At 42.8% G+C, this 20234-nt stretch overlaps 1 non-coding gene and 1 pseudogene across 1 annotated transcript; both read right to left on the bottom strand.

Annotated features, from left to right (window-relative positions):
* Nucleotides 1-9412: 9412 nt before the first annotated feature.
* Nucleotides 9413-9484, bottom strand: TRNAE-UUC (transfer RNA glutamic acid (anticodon UUC)). The gene has a single exon. It is a non-coding gene; the product is annotated as a tRNA-Glu (tRNA).
* Nucleotides 9485-14982: 5498 nt separating this feature from the next.
* LOC149750020 (protein lin-28 homolog A pseudogene) lies at nt 14983-16724 on the bottom strand (annotated as a pseudogene).
* Nucleotides 16725-20234: the final 3510 nt, after the last annotated feature.

The raw sequence follows: 20234 nt of genomic DNA, 5'->3' as shown, positions 1-20234 counted from the left end.
TTAAGCAAATTCAAGGACATTTAGTTCCCCCTGAAGGGCTATAGATAATGTCCTGAGCCATATCCTTTGAGCTGTTTTGCAGATACTGAAGCCCCCACCAGGTGAAAGAAGTTAACTACATGATGACCAGACGGTAGCCATGATGTAAGCTGCCACAATTCTAAGAACTGGCCCCAAGGAAATTGGAAAAAATCGACCCTGGAACTCAAGATTAACTGTACTTAAAACAATCAAGATGATTCTCATCAGACCACTTCATGACTAATTTTAAGATGACTGTCAGAGCTGACCGTGCTGTTTCTGCATGTAGCCCCTTCCCTCCTCCTATACACCCCTTAAACTCACCTTTAAAAGCTCTTGCCCGCTGATTGGCAGGGGGGAGTCAGCCTTTGGACATGAATCCACCTCTTGCCCCTGGTTGCTGGCCTCCTGAAAGCAACCCTTCCTTTCTACCAACACTGGCCTCTCGAGTATTGGCTTTAGGGTGGCCAGCAGCCAGACCTGAGTTTGGTAACACTTGTGAGCCTAGTGAGACTTGAGCAGGTCTCTGGTGCCCATAAACACCCTTGGAGCAAGCTCTTGGAACTTAGAAGATGTAGATGCCCTCTGGAGGTAATCTTGCTAAAGCTTGCAAGGGAGAGTGACACAGTGTGGGACAAGTCCCCTTCCTCCTTCAGAGGGCCTGACGGCTGCCCTGCCAGGAAAACTGAAGGCAAGAAACAGCCACAGCCTCCCAGGCACCACACCCTCCCCTGCAGGGAAGTGAGCTCAGCTCAGTCCTGCATCTGTAGCCCACCTGGGGGTCCCAGCAGCCAGGAAACAGCTGTTCACCTGGCCCACTGCACCACCCTCTCCACTCCTTTTCCTCCCTGGATAACTTGGACTGTACTCCTTGTGTGTGTATCCTGCCTGTCAAGCCACTCAGCCCTGGAAAATGTTCAGGTACTCAGATCAACTTCAACTTCCTGGACAGAACTGTGAGATGCCTGAATTGATGCCAGGGGCCAGGTTGGAGATTCATTCAGAAACTTAAGGAGATCTGACTTTCTGAAGTAGACCTTAATGGGCTATGAGACCTTTACCCCTGGCTTGGTGACAGTTGGAACTCATGGCTACTTTTGAAACCGAGTCCCCCTAAAATTGAGTTCCCTTGCTGAGTTTATGATTATCTCTCTATCCAAAATGGTATTCCCTTGCTGTTCTTCCCTGACCTCAATCCCTTTCTTGTCCCCTCAGACCTCAATACTGGGCTAACTGAAGGCTAATCAACCAGAGTCAGATGACTCAGATTGCTGTTGTCAATACATCATTAATGTACAACTCAGGTTGTCTCTCCAGGGCAAGATGATCTCACAGGAACCACCCTCCCCACTCCCAACCATGGACCACCTGGCCAAAGAATCAGAAACTGGAAACATCCTGACCCCCGAAACTATGACCAAGAAATGTCACAAATGTCTCAAGGCAATGGTTAGTTCCAGACGCTTTGTTCTTCCCTTTAAAAACACCTGCAACTCAAAAGTCAAGTTGGGGTGAATATGAGGTTTTCTCCCACTCCCATGCTTGGAACCCTGTAATAAACCTTTACTTTGCTGCAAACTTCTGCTGTCAGAAGTTTGCAGCTGGGTTTTCTGTGCCCTGGGCACACCAGCCTTTGCTCAGCAACACTCCAATCCGTCAGGCAGGCCTGGTCATCTGCATGGAATAACCTCAATTTTGGCATTGGTTGGCTGTTGACTCAGACTAATGAACCAATCTTGTCACAGCCCCTCAAAGTCTAACCTGTTGAGATCCAGGACAGGGTAGCCCATGTTTCTCAACTGAGTCCTGAAAAAAATCAAGGAGTGATCTGGCTCCAGGCCAAAAACTTGTGTGGTTTATCAGGCTCGACCACAGGCAAGCCCAAGCCTTTGCCTGGAGGCCTCAGGAGGAAGCTGCCCTCCCCACACAGACTGGGACAGGCAGGCTTGGCAGTCTCTGGGAGCAGCAGTAAGCACGCTGCTCCCTCCAGCTGTGTTCTTGGGCATATTTGCTTTCCTAGCTTGCGTGTCCTCATTTGGAAGCCTCCTTCTGGGCCACCACATTTGGTCTTTTTGGTTGTAGGAGATAAAAGTGCACACTGAGTCAATAAAGAGTCATGGTTTCTGCCATGATTTCATCATAGATACAGAAAGTGGAAAGTCATGGAGGATGTGTCAGGGACTGCCACTTGATGTCATTCCAATCCCAATGTCCCCCTACTGAATGCTTGCGAAAGCCAATGGGAGGCTGATGATCCTTTAGGTGGGAGGTTTGGGGCACAGGACTAAGGCCATGGTAGTGAGGAAGGGGAGCAGGGGACCACTGGGGTCTCTTTAGAAGGTCAGCTCAAGGGAACATCACAATTGAGTAGATGTAGATTATGAGTGAAAATAAGTGAGAAAGACACTCTCAGGTTTTCCTATGTGGGTGAACCTGGAGTCAGTGGGCACATTATGGACATTTAACTCTTTATCTCTAACATCCACTCCTTACAAAAACATCCTTAAAGAGTAAGAACTGGGTCATCTTCTCTGGGCTGTCTACAACACCTAGCTGTTTGGACCACTTAGAACAGAGTCATTATATGCTTCTAGGATGAGCTTTTAGCCTTACACTCCCGTAGGCACTGGGGTGGATGTTTAGCCCCATGAGCTTGATAACTGTGTCTGGGGCTCACTGAAGGGCTCAGAATGCGCTCCCCAAGATTCCCACATCTGCTTGACCCTGCCTACAATAGAGGCTGTGCCTCCAGGGCTTAGCTCCTGTGTCATCAAAGTCCAAAGCATGGAGTTTGGAATAAAATTTAACCCTCAGGACACATTTATGCTTTTGCATCCTCTCTTGCTTAGTACAGTAAGTCCCATACATACGAATGAGTTCCGTTCCAAGAGTATGTTCATAAGTCCAATTTGTTCGTAAGTCCAACAAAGTTAGCCTAGGTACCCAACTAACACAATCGACTGTATAGTACTGTACTGTAATTGGTTTAGAATACTTTTCTCACAAATAATACATAAAAAGCAAACACAAAAAATAAACATTTTTAATCATACAGTACAGTATCTTGAAAAGTACAGTAGTGCAATACCAAAGCTGGCATACAGGGGCTGGCATTGAGTGAACAGGCAAGAAGAGTTACTGACTGGAGGAGGGAGGGGTGCTGAGAGATGGTAGAGCTGAAGGATTGTCAACAATAGGAGATGGAGGGCAAGCTGCAATTTCATGTGAACTAACTTACGTGATTGGACATGCAAATGCACGTTCACATCTTTGAAAGTTCGAAACTTGAAGGTTCGTATGTAGGAGACTTACTCTATATTTACTGTATATTTATTTATATCTTAATGTGAATATAGTATTAACCCCTTTTGAAAAACAAAATTCAACTGAATCAGTTTTAAAGCTCTCATTGGCTCTATTTGACGATTCATGAATTGGGCAGCATTCAATCTAGCAGATAGAAAGGAGCTCTGAGAAATTGCACAACATTAAGAAAACTTTTATAGGCAAAAGGGGGTGGGACAAAGAAGTAATGCTAGGCAGAAAAGCAGATTGGTTATTGCAAGTTTACTTTCCTTAGGAGAATGACAGGGGTCTATCAAGCAGATGACTTCACTAGTGATGATCAGGTGATTCTTTGTTGACTGGTTTAAGATTCCACTCCTGAGAGAGCAGAAACTGTAATTAAGTCTCAGTTTAGTGAGGTGGGAGCTTAGTAGATGCAACTCCATGTTGGGTCTTGTTTGTCTTGTTTTTAACACCCTTTTGAAATAATTCATAAGATTTATTAATACATTATCATGAATGATTTATTTTTATTAACAAACAAACAAAACAGAGTGAAACAAGTATAGCCCTATAAGGGAAAGTGTGAAATGCAGTGAGAGTAAACCAGCTGATGAGAAACTAGGGTTTTTGCGGTTTATGCAAATATTAGGAAAATGGGTCACTGCCAATTCTACCCCACATTAAGTCATATGCCACAAGATAATTTCAGTTGTTTTGCTCCTCCCTCAGAAAGCACTAAGAAGAACTCATGCCTTTTAATAAAGCAGGCTTCTAAAAAATGTCAATTGTTTTTTATAAGCATTTTGCTTTATCAACAAAAATGGAGCATCCTTTACTGAGGTGGCAGATATAGTCATTGTTCTTATCTGCACAGGCACTCAAAGTGGGAAAGGAGATCAGAGCCTAGAGAGAGGACAGTGGGAGACAATCCTGAGAAATTCCGGGTTAGGCTTGGATGAGACTTGAAAACAAGACCAACACCTTCATAGATGTCACACATCATGCCTTTTCCCTGCGTAAGCTTGTGCTTCTCCTCCGCTGAGGGAGAACGTCTGTTTCTCTGCTCCCTTGAATCTGAGCTGGTCTGGGACTGCATTGACCAACAAATATAGCAGAAGTGACCCTAAGCCAGTTCTTCACTTAGCTTTTAGGAGGAGTGGTCATTCCTGATCTTTCCTTTTCGAAACCAGCCACCATGTAAAAAATGAAACCACCTTGAGATCACCATGCACAAGAAGATCACAGCACGTATAGAAGCCATGGAGAAAGATGCCGCATGGTGAAGTCCTGACCTCAGCCCAGCCCAGCAACCAGCTGAATCCAGCCAAGTGAGTGACTGGTAGGTGTCATGTGAAACAGGAAAACCACATTGCTGAGCCCTTCCTGAATCATGAGCAAAGTAATATGGTTGTTTCTAAGCAAGTAGGTATTGGGGGTATTTTGTTATGTAAGCTCAAAATCAAAACCTCTAGCTTCAGAGAAGATTGTCAGATAAAAATCCAGTAAAGCTAAGTATGGTAAATTCTGGGCTTGTTTCTTCTGCTCTGTATTGCAGGGGGCTATAAACCTATGCACATTCCAGTTTGCCTGGCCAGCTGGATTCTGATTAGGTTCAGTCACTTGGAGATACTGACAGGAGTTTGGAAGGTAGGAGGAAGTGGTAATTTTTCTTTTTCTCTTTTCGGGAACAGTGACTGACCCCAGGCTCCAGTGTCTTTGGCATTTCCAACAGAGGTAACAGGAGCTGTCCATGTACTTCCGTAGTACCAGCAGCTGAGGCAGTGTTGTAAATAAGTACATGCTTTAATAGTGGCCACTGCAAGTGGCTGAGTGACTGCAGACTTAGCAGCCTGGGTGGTTCCGGCTGTATTATCTTCAGACTCCAAAATGTCAGCAGTAAGATGCTCCTAAGTCTGCTAATGCCACCTCATTCCAATTTGCTCCTCTATCCCTTCATCTATTAGAAATTCCTGAAGTGTTTTCTATTGTTGTGCTAGACATCCACATACATAGTTTTTGTAGCCAACAGTGCTTTCAGGAAACAGACACTCAAAGATGAAAATTTGAGATAGATTATCTTTCCCTGGGCATAAACACAGTAATGACCTCATTATCAGTTGAAAATGAAATGCTGGTAGTTCATATATGCAGTAATAACATATTTACTTAAATTATAACCTGACATTACCTGGAATAATAGGTCTATTGAAGGTAAGGTATTCAATCAACTACAGTGATGGTGGGATGGCTGTTTCTGATTGCACTGGAGAGTTACCTAAAGAAAATGACTTACTGAAGGCTTTAAAGTCTCAACTCAAGATATGGTCAGAGAACTAGAGATCTATTACTGTGGTCCTCAGGCAACCCATTATCTTTTATAGAAATAAGTAATAAGAGGTACAGCTGAAAATCATGCCCATAATTTGATTCTGCAAGTTGCAGAATTACAACATAAGTTAGATTCATAGCCTCTCCATATCACTTAAGTGAAACTCAAGGTAGGGATTAAGAGAGAATGGAACCCCAATGCATGGATATTTGATCCATGGGGGGATATTTGATTTGGCTCAGATGAACAGAGAATTATAAAGCCCAAATTTCTTTGAGGTTTTTCTTGCCAGTGGAAATAGTCCCTCCCATTGTCTGAAGGAAGCCAGGCTCCCTTGCTTGAAGACTCAATCAGTGTTTTTAAGACTTTAATGTGCATAAGAATCACCTGAGTACCTTGTTAATATGCACGTTTTGACTCAGTAGGTCTTGGGTGTAGCCTGAAATTCTGCATTTCTAGAAAGCTCCCAGAGGAAGCCAATGCTGCTGGTTCACAGACCACGTTTTGCCCAAGGGACTCAATATGGATCTTACCCATTAAATTTACCTTGCAAGGGGATGCCAATTCTACACCAGGTCCACCCTCACCACCCTTCAAAGCTTCCAGATCCCAAACTGGAATTCAATCTCAGCCTGGCCCAGGAGGTCAGGTATGATTCAGCCTAAGATATTTTAGACATTGAAATAATTGTAAGATTATGCCAATTTATATTAGAAGAAAGGTAAGGAATATGTGTGGGAATGGATCCTAAGATTGCTAGACCAAGGAGGCAGAAGATAATGTTGGGGGTCAAACTTGTTGATATGGATCTATGTCATATAGATATAGTTTGAGAATCTGGGAATGGCTATAAGTCCAAGTTTGCTTGGTTAGTTGACTGAAACCTGAACCAGCAGTGGCCTGCCTCCATTGAGGTTGTAAAACCATACAACCACAGTAGAGGGTAGATTAACATCTTTAGGGCATTAGGTAAATAGTCATGTTGGAGTGGGATTTATCAAATGTGAACACACACCTGCCCATCCACTGTGTCCCCTAGAGAGGTCCAGAAAATGTTTCCTTGATTAAAGGATTGAGAAATACATTGGTAAAGAGAGCACCAGCTGCTTGAAAACCCTTTGGTAGGAGTCTTCCACAAGCCAGGGCCCCTGAGAAAAGCCACTTGGGTTCCTGATTCAATGGGAATCTTGGAATCCCAGAGTGCAAGAGTCCAAGAAGCAGACACACGAGGAAAAAGGTGACCTCAGTTACTGAAGCAGTGCTGGAGGAACAGGAAACTTTGGCAGTGGTGTCCTAGAAATGAAATCAACGGGCTGTCTACTGGAGTATTATTTGATATGTACAATTAAGAAACTCTAGGTTTGGTGGCCAGAAACTTGGCTTGAGTCACTACAATGGACTGTACTGCCTGTGGTCCAGTACCAAGAGCCAAGTCAGTTCCCAGTCTCTTTCCACTGAAGGAAGGATGGACTGAGTCCACTTGAGGAAGGACCCTGTGGCACTGCCACAAGAATAGGTTGTACATACGTGCCCAACCCTTCCCCCAGAGGACCTATGGGCATTTATTCTGTTGACTTACTGGCTTTGATTTGACACTCATCCCTTCCTGCAGTTGTGATAGGGATGGAATAGGAAGGTTATACAGGTAGTTGTAGACATTCCAGTAGGGGATTATAGATAGAGAGGGAAACCTAGGGAACTTTGGGAGACCACTGTTAAGTTAATGATTGCTCAAGAAAGCTATCGGAACTTCGAGGAATGAGGCAGGCTTACTTAACTGTAAAGCATGAGATATGCCCCCAGGTCATTAAGTGAAAGAAAAAAAAATGTTACCACCCTTCTGCTGATTTGAATAAGTGCTATGACCGACCTAGTTCGACCTCATAGGGTCAGACATTCTCCTGCCCCATACAAAGGAGGAGTGAGTGATGTATGTCTACTAGAAGAATGAAAAAGGCAGTCTTTTCCCCCTCCCCCACTTTCCTTTGATTATAAAAATGTAGCCCACTTAATCCTTGGGGCAGAGCCCCCTTGCCTGCCAACTTGCATCTCTCACAAGCGTCCTAGATCTACTTCTCGCCTATCACTTTGCCTCTCGCTGAATTCCTTCTGTGCTGAGACACATGAAACCTGAGCCTCAGTAAGTCCAGACACCAGGTGAGTGAATCTAATTAAAAGGCCGTGGGTTCAAGTGCCAATCTGGGTTTAGGCTGGGTTCAAGTCCCGCCACGTGGGTTCAAGTCCCAATCTGAGGTGCACAGTTTCAGTTAGGCAGCTCCGAATTATTAGTATTAATGTTGTTGTTGTTATTTGTTTTTCCTGCTCCTCCAGTACTTTTGTGTGGTTCACTGGAGCTTGAAATAAAAAGTTTATCTCAAAGTGGTCCAGTGGGTGTGAATGTACCTGATTCTGTTATGTATAATTCAAATCTCCTACTTGACAAATGACACTATCATATTGCCTCCTGATTCTTGGAGTGGGGGCTACTGTGGTGAGAAAAGACAAAATGGTAGCCCCTGGACGTTCGCCTTCTTACAAAGGTAGTAAACCAAAAGTGATGCTGCATCCTAGGGAGAATTAGGGAGGTTAGTGCCACCAACAAAGACTTGCAAGATGCAAAAGTTGTCCCGTCATATGACTAATTATTAACACATCTACTTGACCTGTGCAAAAGGCACATATTTCTTCATTCCCTTACTTCCCTGGTTAGTAACTGTTTGAATCTTCTCTTTAGTATTCTGGAAGATCTAGGAGGCTGAAGCCTTTATCCTGAAAATAAGAAACCAGACATGGAAAGGTTTTTGTACCTGGGAGGGCACCATAGGGTCCTGCTTGGGTTCATATGCATAGAAAGGAAGATTTTATTCCCATCCTGGAAATGGCTTAGAAGATGGGGAAGGTTTCACGGCCCTTTCCACTTCTGAAAATTTGAATTTTCAAGGAGTGCTTACCTCAACCTAACCATGTGTGTGATTCTATCCGGAAGCTGATTCCATGCCTCATTAACCCATGTCATGTTCTGTGGAAGCTGGTTAGGTGAATGGATCTTTCCTCACTGTCTACATCCCTGTGCAAACCTCTGTTAAAGCTGTATTTCTATTTGGAGACCTCTTAATTTCTTTGTCTCCAGCCTAGTGATTCCTGCTTCAGGAAGATTCTTGCTTCCCTCCCCCGTGTCCTCAAACATCAACTGCTCGTGGGGCGGCTCTTCCAGGCTCTTTCTCACCTCTTTCTCACTAGCTCTCTATCCTCCTGCCAGAAACACTTAGTGGGAGGCAGAAAGCAGTGAATTGGCCAGCCCATTTGTATTCCCTGTGTAAAAGAAATGCTAATTATGTAATTAAGTGAGGTGATGGAAGTGTTAACTAACCCTATGGTGGTAATCATTTCACAATATATGTGTATCAAGTCATCATGTTGTACACCTTAAACTTACACAATATTATAATGTCATTTATAAGCTATATAATGTCATCATAACTCTGGGAAGAAAATAAAAGAGAATTCCTTTGTCTAATAGAGTTTTACTAATAAATATTATAATTTATTGTGATATTTTAAATGAATTATATCAAGGGCAAAAATAACAATACTGTTTACACAACCTGGACGTCGTGGCTTTATGAATTACAGGGTGGCAGCGTGGGTTTTCAAGCTCACAACCCCGGCTAATGAATTCCAGCTTTCAACAATTACATTTAGTCTTTTTCCTAAGACGTGTCTAAATTCACTTAATGGTGAATTTCTTAACCTCGATTCTAAAAGCTTCTTTTTTTCCCACACCGGGAGTCGAACCCGGGCCGCCTGGGTGAAAACCAGGAATCCTCACCGCTAGACCATGTGGGAACCGATGAGTCAGCTACAAAGTGCAAGTCAATTGAATCATTCCCGTCTGCTTCCGCTTTCGTTGCTCTGTCCCGCCTTCGAGTCAAAGCGGCCTTCTGCGCTTGCGCAGATCTTTGGCGCTCGGGACTACTGGTCTGGTTTGGGCTATGCTGCTTTTCTGCGCGCTGAGCCTGGAACCCGGCGCGGGGGCCTACGGCCTGCCGAGACCCCTCACACCTCGCCTCGGGGAGCCGATCCTGCACACTCAGTCCCCGGGAGGCCGCTCTCGACCCCCACCCACCCCGCCCGGGGAACCTCCCCCCGACCCTGCACACCCAGCCCGGGGAGCCTATGACCTAAATTTCTAAAAAGCTGTGTTAGAAGGCTCCGCAGTGAGATTTGAGAAAAGAATGGTTTGAGTAACGCACAAAGCAGGTTGTGAGCCTGGCTCCCAGGTCTCAGTTTCCCAGGTTTGTCGCTGAGGGTAACTTTTATTAGATCAGATTTTTACAATCATGATGTTTAAGGTCATAGGGTTTTTAAGTGGAATTTTGCACTTAGAAGGCAATGCATGAAGCTCAGAATAGCTCCTGGGGAACGTTTTGGGGCAAAAGACCTTTAGAGACTACCGTTTTTAAGATCTTGTTTAGGGATGGCCTTACATCAATAAAACTAAAACAAAACACCCCAAACCATAAAGGAAGAATCCATACATTGCACTACTTTAACAACTCATACCTTGGGGGAAAAAAAGTAAAACAACAAAACTACTGACTGGGAGATAAACATGTACACCCCACCTAAGAGATTGGTGTCCCATATAGAAGGAAACTACATATGATTTATAGGAAGACAAATACTGCAATATAAAAGTGAGAACTTGTGAAAAGGCCACTTGGAGAGGAACCTCAAGGCCTAAATGCATCTGAAAAAAATTTCAAACCTCACTGGCTCCAGGCTAGCATTAGGCCAAAAAGCAAGTGTGAAATGTTAAAAGCTGGCAAGTATGTGGGAAAAAGGAAGCTCTTGGAAACTCATAAAACTTGATCAGGGAGGCAAGTTGTCACGATTTCCTGAACCTGCTTATGACCAAGCAATTCTATTTTTAAATTTTTGTATAACCGGTATGTTCTGGAATTTCCTCTCAGTGAACACGAAGAAATGCTGCTATGAAAGTAATAGGCGGACCATAGGGAGGATAAAGGGCCAGCGTCACCCTAAGCAAAAGTCAGGGAAGGGTGGAGATTCTTAATCTCTAAGAATTTCAAATGTCTGTGTGATTAAAAAAAAAAAATCTTAATAATTGAAAATATTTGTGGGATGAAAAGGACCATACTTAATGTCTACCGATGAGCCACAGACTGGAAGAAAATGTTTGATAGGAAAATGTGACTATCCTTACTGTATACAAGGGAAAAAACTTTAGCAGCTTAGCTCCCTGGGAAAAAACCACAGGGAAAGGGGATTGAGAGAGGAGGAGTTCTGATTAGTCAATAAATTGGGGAATAGCTCAGTCTTGCTTGTAACCATGGCAGTACAATTTAAAACAATGCTAATACATCCAGGGTTAGGGAGGAAGTGAGGACACAAACTCAATGGAAATGGCCATAGCCCCTCTCTGGGGCTGCAGCCCACGCTTCTCTTCCCCATGGCTCATCCACACCTGAATGGGGAGGTTTCCCATGCCTTGCAGGAGGGGCCAGAGCCACAAGATGGCATGAGAGTGGCCCCTGGCTTTCACTGTGTGGCAGTCACTTGCCAGCCACCAACACATACATTGCATTGTTACGTCTAGAAATTGTTTTATTGCACTGAGTCATGGTAATTTGGGGCTTGTTAGTACTACACTAAATAATGCCTTAGGTTCCTAAAATAGGGGCAACAGTCATGGAAAAGAATTTTCTAGTAGGTGATTAAGCGACTTTTTTCGTTTTGTTTTTGGTAAAAACAAGTACAGCAAGAAGGCTTGAATATTTTGCTTTATTTTACAGAGCAGTGTGTCAGGATTCATATCTTCTGTTTGGCACTATAAACTGAAGTAATTTTTGAAAAAATTAGCAGTTAATATCTCACATTTCTATCTTTTATTGCATATTTGATGGATTTTTAATAATTTAGACTTAAGAAACTTTTAGATCTGAAATGTAGCCTTGGGGATATGCAAGGCCAGAACCTCAAAAATATCCAGGAGCTTAAAATAACTTGCCCCAAATCATCCAACTAATAGATTTAGTGAAGTTCTTTTGGAGATCATCATGGATTGACTCCATGATAAGGATAATATTAGAATATGCTGAAATGAATGAAATCTAGAAAACAATTTCTCCGTAAAGAAATAGGAAATTACAGGGACAATATACATTCTAAATAAAAAGTTACTAAATTCCAATGTCTTTAAATGAGGTGGGAGGTGTAATATTAAGACAGGCTGGGACCTAGGACCTGGGACCTGGGACCTTTTGCTACAGTGCTTGTACCTGGACAAACGTCTCCTTGCACAACAAAATACAAAGAAACTATGAGGGACTAAAAATAACTGCATGAATGTGCACTTGGGGCAAATTATGAACAATAAGATACAAAAAGACCAGAAACCCAATTGCCACTTCTGAGTTATCAGGAGAAAATCAGGGTACTGTGCATGATCCCTGCACAGGGTACCACCAAGGGGGTGAGCAGACCACCTAAGCCATCCCTCCAGCCCAATCCATGGATCTGCCCCATTCCTCACCCCATTTAAGGGACCAGTTCCCCACCCTTCACAGGGAGTGAGCAAAGGAAACTGTTACTTGTTTTCTCATGCTTCATTGAGTACCAATAAAGTCTTGCCTGAATTTCTCATCTGGCCCATTATCAATTTCTATTGATTGAAGAGTCCAAGAACCTGGGTCAGTAACAATATTACTGGTAATAAATTTTTTATTAACTTGGATAACCTGAAGGTTAAAGTAGAATAATATGAATAGCTTGTGTGCGTGTGTTTGTGCATATAAATTTCTCCTGCCTTTTGATGTCAGATATCTCTGGCATAAATCCTAAATCCAAAAACTGACTAGCTGTTAATTTTTGGAAAAAGTACTGAATCTTTGAATATGAGTTCTCCCCCTTCACCCACCAGTAACAATATATAACAGTGAGTCATTGTGAGGGCAAGTTCTTAGCATCCAGCCCGAAATGAAGGTGGTACTTGCCCAGTGTTAGTTGCCACTGGTCACTGTCACCCCCAGAGGCTCTGGCAGAAGGTGTTGATCTGGCCACCCTGACTCAGCTACACAACGGGATAGATCCATACCTCCTCTACTGATGGATCTTCTGGGTGATTGATCCTCCAGCTGGTGTTTGGCTCTGATTGAGGAAGTTACCTGCATTTCACCATTACTCGCTCCGGCTGCCCAGACCACTGGAAGGAAGCTACAGTGATTGCTGGAGTGTACATGGCCAATATTTGGCCTTCCTTTTTGGAGAGATTTTGTGCGTTATCTCTGCATTTGGATGTGTGCTCTTTCCCTTCTGTTCGCTTTCTTTCTTTCTTTTTTCAGTACCAATAAGTCTTTATCCATTGTATTTTCCCAAGGAAAAGAAGGGGAAGGGAAAAGGGTCAGCATGTGTGTTACAAAATGATAGCAAATGGGAAAGGAAGTACCTGGTACAGCAAAATCAACCGTCAAATAAACACTGCCCAGATGGGGTTGCCAATGCCCAAGGGCGCTCAGTCTCCTGCAGTTCAGTAATGAGGGGAAGGGATGAGGAAAAGAACAGACAGATACATGCTTTTCTATCCTCCCTCCCTCCCTCCCTCCCCATAAATTCAAGATTTCACACAAAGCTTTGGTTTCTATTAGTAAACATGGAGTTACATTCGTCCGTCTCCTATTAAACAATCTTGTGGCCACTTTGACATAAGTTTGTTGCACCTGCATGAAAGTTCCTGAGGGACTTGGATATACATTCATCCTTCCTTTCGTGGTCTCCCAACCCCACTTTCTACATGGAAGTCCCCCTCATTGCTCCTTCCTACCCTAGGATTAGAGATTAAATCCATCCAAAGACAGCAGTCTGTCTGGCATGAATCACATCAAGGAATGGTCATGACTCAGGAGATTGGGAACAAGGGATGGAGAGTTCTTAGCTTCTTCAGGATTTCTGCACAAGTCATTTAATCACAGACACCCCACAAATTAAACATATAGGTATATGGGCTATTTTTTAGGGGCGGTATGAAGGGGGAAAGAAGAGGGGGTAGGAATCCAGTTTTTAGGACAGAAGATCTTGTTCAAAATAGGAAATAGAGGAAGGGGGACACAAAAGAAAGTGTGGCTCAAGACCACCCACTTCAAGAAGAGGGGCCCCCAAGCTTATGTTTCAGATCTTTTTGGCTGGTGCAGAACATTTTGTCAAAGATATTTTGGCTATTTTTCTCAATATAACAAGAAGTTTTTAAACAATAAAACCCCAAAAGAACATGGAGAAGACCAACACATTATATTTACACAAACTAGGCCACCTAGCAGTCACCAACTCAGCTACTTGTGAAGTCCTATGAAGCCCAGACAAATACAATAACTAGAGGGGGGCAGCAACTGGGGGAGACAAAAACCCAGGATCAGACACACATCACCCAATGTGTTCTCTTGCATTTGCTCCCTTACAACACAGTGAGGTAGGTTTGCAGTGATCTCACAGCATGTAAATGAAGCCCCCTTTTCTCCTTTAGCTCATGACACTAATCTCTGTTGCAGCAGGGCAGGACACTGGCTCTGGGAACCACAAAGAAGCCATCACTCTGGAAGCCAAGGGTGAAAAGCCCAGAATTGTTAAAGGTTAAGGATCTTGTCCTTGCTTCATATGTCCATCCCTGGGAAGCTCAAGATGGGTACAGAGGCATCGTTCTTAAAACCGGTCCCTACCAACTCACATTTTTTACAAAAATGCACACAATATACCCTATTGTGCATGGTAGGCCTAGCCCAATCCAGTGAAGGATGGATCTGGTATGTAAAGCAAGTCAGTGCCCTGGAATTAGAGGTCTGGAACAGGAATACTTTATCACACATACCGATGACCTCTGCCTAGTCTTGGCTTCCCCTCTCTGCACCTTTTACCTGGACCAGCCTCTCCTAACCTCTCTGTACCACCTTTTTCTATTCAGACCAATTTCCAGTCTTTCAGTAGAAGGAGACCAAGTCATGGGGCAACCCAGTTAAAACCTAGTCTCCCGTGAAACACTGAAGATGGAGGGGTTTCAAGAGGACACTATGGCAGAAAAGCCAGCTCTAATTGACAAAAATTAGGTAGTTCAATAGGCTATACACTCCAAAGAGTTGTTCTCTCTGGTGATACAGCAACAAAAAGTATTCCTGCTGTGTAGACCTGCAGCTTCTGCTGACTTATCCCTGAGATCGCTCACATACCTGAGAACACAGTGCAGGAATGAGGACCTTAGATTAAAATACACAAAACTAGAAAACCAGAATATTTATATTATGAAAAAAAGAGTTAAAATGCACAAGATACATCATTTATGCAGAGCTAGTGCAGTTGGCATCCTGGAGAAAGTGGGACCCAATGTACAGTCATCCAAGGGAGCAAACAAATAAAATTGTATTGGCCCAGAATGGGGTGGGAATGAACTGAGAAGCAGCAGGTCTACAGCTGTACCCACAACCACCCCTTTTGCCTATCATCACAACCCACTGCTTGGGACAGTTCTCAGCACTCCATCCCAAGAGGGGGCTATGAGGAGACAAGATGTGGAAAACCCTGCCTTACTACTGAGATATTTCCTCCCACAGATGGTGGTGGCTTGTGGGTTTAGGTATATCAATCTGGTCTCATGCTTAATCTTTTCACTCTGGCATGGGAAATATTATTCCATACCCTTATTTAAGAGTAAAACAACTTTCCTATCCAGGCCACTTTCAAAAGCTGGAGATTCTGAGGGTGGAGACTCAGATAAAGCATGCAGGGAGGGTTACCCCCCAAAGCCCTCACGTGCATTTGGATAGAGCATGATTGGAGTTCCTTTGCCTCACCCCTTCTCCCAAACCAAGAGGGAAGAGGGGGTGACGTTACGAACCGGCCTGAGATATATGGCAGTGCCAGCTGCCCCCTACCCACCCTGTCCCCACTTTCTCCACTCTACCAATTGATGCCTGTTCCTCAAAACTTTCTGATCACAAAAGGATAGCCCCCACCTGCTGTGGCTCAATTCTGGGCCTCTGGGAGCATGGCAGGGCTATGGATCTCTTCTTCCTCCTCCCGAAAGTAGGCTGGCTTTCCCTGTGAGCTGGGAGCTTGCTGGGCCTTCAGTGGACACGAGGCTACCATATGGTTGATGCTCTGGCAGAAGTGGCACTTGGGCTGGGGTGGCCATTTGCATTCCCTGGCATGATGGTCTAGACCTCCACAGTTGTAGCACATATCTCCCTTTGATCTGCGTTTCTAAATGTTCTTCCCTTTGGGCTGCCTCTCACTCCCAATACAGAACACCCCACCAGGGCCAGTGACTTGGATAGATTCCAGGCTCTTGGCAGACTTCTTAGAGGTGAACTCCATGGCCTCACCCTCCTTCAGGCTCTGGAAGCCCTCCATGTGCAGCTTACTCTGGTTCACAAAGACATCCACCGGGGGGTTGAGTGAGACCCTGGGGTGGGCAGTCATGGCTAGGAAGCCGAATCCCATGCACATATTGAACCACTTACATATGCCAGCACCATGCATCAGCTGAGGCTCCTGAGTGGCCCCAGCCGCGGACTCCGGTGCCTCCTCTGGCCCCTTGGCGCAGCCACCTGCAAACTGCTGGTTTGACACAGAGTCCATGGTAGTCGGCAGAGTCCGAGGCCCTGGGCCCCTGGTCAGGCAACTACAGGCCCAGAGAAGTCCGGAGGCAAAGGGGTGGTTCGGAGAATAGACTGCTACATCTTCCCCAGCACAATAGCGATGGGAGAGCCCACAGCTGTTTTTGGCTTGCTTTCCCTTTCTGGACTGTGGCTGTGCTTCTTCTTTTTATTATTTATTTGACAATTGTTTAAGGCCTTGTATTTTCATCATCTTTTCATAAGTATACTTTAAAAAACTTTAAATAGAACTGCAAGCATCTTGGGGTAAGACTGTGATTGAACTGTTTTTCTGCTCTGTCCACAACAAGTACAACATAGATATGCAACATTTTTGATTGGTTTATTTCCTTTTCAATGATAGTAAGTAAGATTATGGAAATCACTTTTGGGCAACTTGAAATTTCTCAAATTGTGTTTTAAAAAATGTGTCCAGTTGGTAAGGGAGACAGTGACCACCTTCACTCTTGCTCTAAAAAATACACAAAATAAAACAAAAACAACTGGTATTGTTTCTAAAGAGCATCTTTGGTTATTCTCCAAGCCAAAACAGACTACTATTTAAAAGGTAACTGTTCATTATATTGGATTAACCATAAGAAATTGCCAGTAATCCACTGGCTTTGATTCACAGAAAAATAGACAAGATGAAAAGAAAGAGGGCTATGTACCAGATGAAGGAAAAAATTAAAACCCCAGAAAAACAACTAAATGAAGTGGAGATAGGCAACATTCCAGAAAAAGAATTCAGAATAATGACAGTTAAGAGATCCAGGACCTCGGAAAAGAAATGGAGGCAAAGATTGAGAGGATGCAAAAAATGTTTAACAAAGACCTAGAAGAATTAAAGAACAAACAAACAGAGATGAACAATACAATAACTGAAATGAAAACTACACTAGAAGAAATCAATATCACAATAACTGAGGTAGAAGAATGGATAAGTGACCTGGAAGACAGAATGGTGGAATTCACTGCTGTCAAACAGAATAAAGAAAAAAGAAGGAAAAGAAATGAAGACATCCTAAGAGACCTCTGGGACAACATTAAACGCAACAACATTCACATTATAGGGGTCCCAGAAGGAGAAGAGAGAGAGAAAGGACCAGAGAAAATATTTGAAGAGAGTATAGCTGGAAACTTCGCTAACATGGGAAAGGAAATAGCCACCCAAGTCCAGGAAGTGCAGAGAGTCTCAGGCAGGATAAAACCAAGGAGAAACACGCCGAGACACATAGTAATCAAATTGGCAAAACTCAAAGACAAAGAAAAATTATTGAAAGCAGCAAAGGAAAAATGACAAATAATATACAAGGGAACTCCCATTAGGGTGACAGCTGATTTCTCAGCAGAAACTCTACAAGCCAGAAGGGAGTGGCATGATATACTTAAAGTGATGAAAGGGAAGAACCTACAACCACGATTACTCTACCAGGCAAGGATCTCATTCAGATTCAACGGAGAAATCAAAAGCTTTACAGACAAGCAAAAGCTAAGAGAATTCAGCACCACAAAACCAGCTCTACACCAAATGCTAAAGGAACTTCTCTAAGTGGGAAACACAAAAGAAGAAAAAGACCTACAAAAACAAACCCAAAACAATTAAGAAAATGGTCATGGAAACATACATATCGATAATCACCTTAAATGTGAATGAATTAAATGCTCCAACCAAAAGACACATGTTTGAAGAGTGGATAAAAAACCAAGACCCATATATATGCTGTCTACAAGAGACCCACTTCAGACCTAGGGAAACACACAGACTGAAATTGAGGGGATGGAAAAAGATATTCCATGCAAATGGAAATCAAAAGAAAGCTGCACTAGCAATACTCATATCAGATAAAATAGACTTTAAAATAAAGAATGTTACAAGAGACAAGGAAGGACACTACATAATGATCAAGGGATCAATCCAAGAAGAAAATATAACGATTATAAATATATATGCACCCAACATAGGAGCACCTCAATACATAAGGCAACTGCTAACAGCTATAAAAGAGGAAATTGACAGTAACACAATAATAGTGAGGGACTTTAATACCTCACTTACACCAATGGACAGATCATCCAAAATGAAAACAAATAAGGAAACACAAGCTTTAAATGACACAATAGACCAGATAGATTTAATTGATATTTATAGGACATTCCATCCAAAAAGAGCAGATTACACTTTCTTCTCAAATGCACATAAACACTCTCCAGGATAGATCACATCTTGGGTCACAAATAAAGCCTCAGTAAATTTAAGAAAATTGAAATCATATCAAGCATCTTTTCTGACCACAACGCTATAAGATTAGAAATCAATACAGGGAAAAAAACATAAAAAACCCAAACACATGCAGGGTAAACAATACGTTACTAAATAACCAAGAGATCACTGAAGAAATCAAAGAGGAAATCAAAAAATACCTACAGACAAATGACAATGAAAACACGACAATCCAAAACCTATGGGATGCAGCAAAAACAGTTCTAGGAGGGAAGTTTATAGCTATACAAGCCTACCTCAAGAAACAAGAAAAATCTCAAATAAACAATCTAACCTTACACCTAAAGGAACTAGAGAAAGAAGAACAAAAAAACCGCAAAGTTAGCAGAAGGAAAGAAATCATAAAGATCAGAGCAGAAATAAATGAAATAGAAACAATAGCAAAGATCAATTAAAACTAAAAGCTGGTTCTTTGAAAAGATAAACAAAACTGATTAGCCACACTCATCAAGAAAAAGAGGGAGAGGACTCAAACCAATAAAATTAGAAATGAAAAAGGAAAGTTACAACAGACACCACAGAAATACAAAGCATCCTAAGAGACTACTACAAGCAACTCTATACCAATAAAACAGACAACCTGGAAGAAATGGACAAATTCTTAGAAAGGTATAACCTCCTAAGACTGAACCAGGAAGAAATAGGAAATATGAAGAGACAAATCACAAGTAATGAAATTGAAACTGTGATTAAAAATCTTCCAACAAACAAAAGTCCAGGACCAGATGGCTTCACAGGTGAATTCTATCAAACATTTAGAGAAGAGCTAACACCCATCCTTCTCAAACTCTTCCAAAATATTGTGGAGGAAGGAACACTCCCAAACTCATCCTATGAGGGCACCATCACCCTGATACCAAAACCAGAGAAAGATACTACAAAAGAAGAAAATTACAGACCAATATCACTGATGAATATAGATGCAAAAATCTTCAACAAAATACAAGCAAGCAGAATCCAACAGCACATTAAAAGGATCAGGGGCTTCCCTGGTGGCACAGTGGTTGAAAGTCTGCCTGCCAATGCAGGGGACACGGGTTCGTGCCCCGGTCCGGGAAGATCCCACATGCGACAGAGTGGCTGGGCCCATGAGCCATGGCCGCTGAGCTTGTGTGTCCCAAGCCTGTGCTCCACAACGGGAGAGGCCACAACAGTGAGGGGCCCGCATACCACAAAAAAAGAAAAAAATAAAAGGATCATACACCATGATCAAGTGGGATTTGTCCCAGCAATACAAGGATTCTTCAATGTACGCAAATCAATCAATGTGATACACCATATTAACAAATTGAAGAATAAAAACCATATGATCATCTCAATAGATGCAGAAAAAGCTTTTGACAAAATTCAACATCCGTTTATGACAAAAACTCTCCAGAAAGTGGGCATAGAAAGAACCTACCTCAACATAATAAAGGCCATATACGACAAACCCACAGCAAACATCATTCTCAATGAGAAAAACTGAAAGCATTTCCTCTAAGATCAGGAATGAGACAAGGATGTTCACTCTCACCACTATTATTCAACAGAGTTTTGGAAGTCCTAGCCATGGAAATCAGAGAAGAAAAATAAATAAAAGGAATAAAAATTGGAAAAGAAGAAGTAAAACTGTCACTGTTTGCAGATGACATGATACTATACATAGAGA

Source organism: Delphinapterus leucas, chromosome 2 (assembly GCF_059928025.1).
Source record: "Delphinapterus leucas isolate spDelLeu-1000000601 "Yukka" chromosome 2, BTC_Dleu_Yukka2, whole genome shotgun sequence".
Classification (NCBI taxonomy): Eukaryota; Metazoa; Chordata; class Mammalia; order Artiodactyla; family Monodontidae; genus Delphinapterus; species Delphinapterus leucas.
The sequence above is the reverse complement of the archived record's forward strand: the minus strand, read 5'-3'. Positions and strand labels throughout refer to the sequence as shown.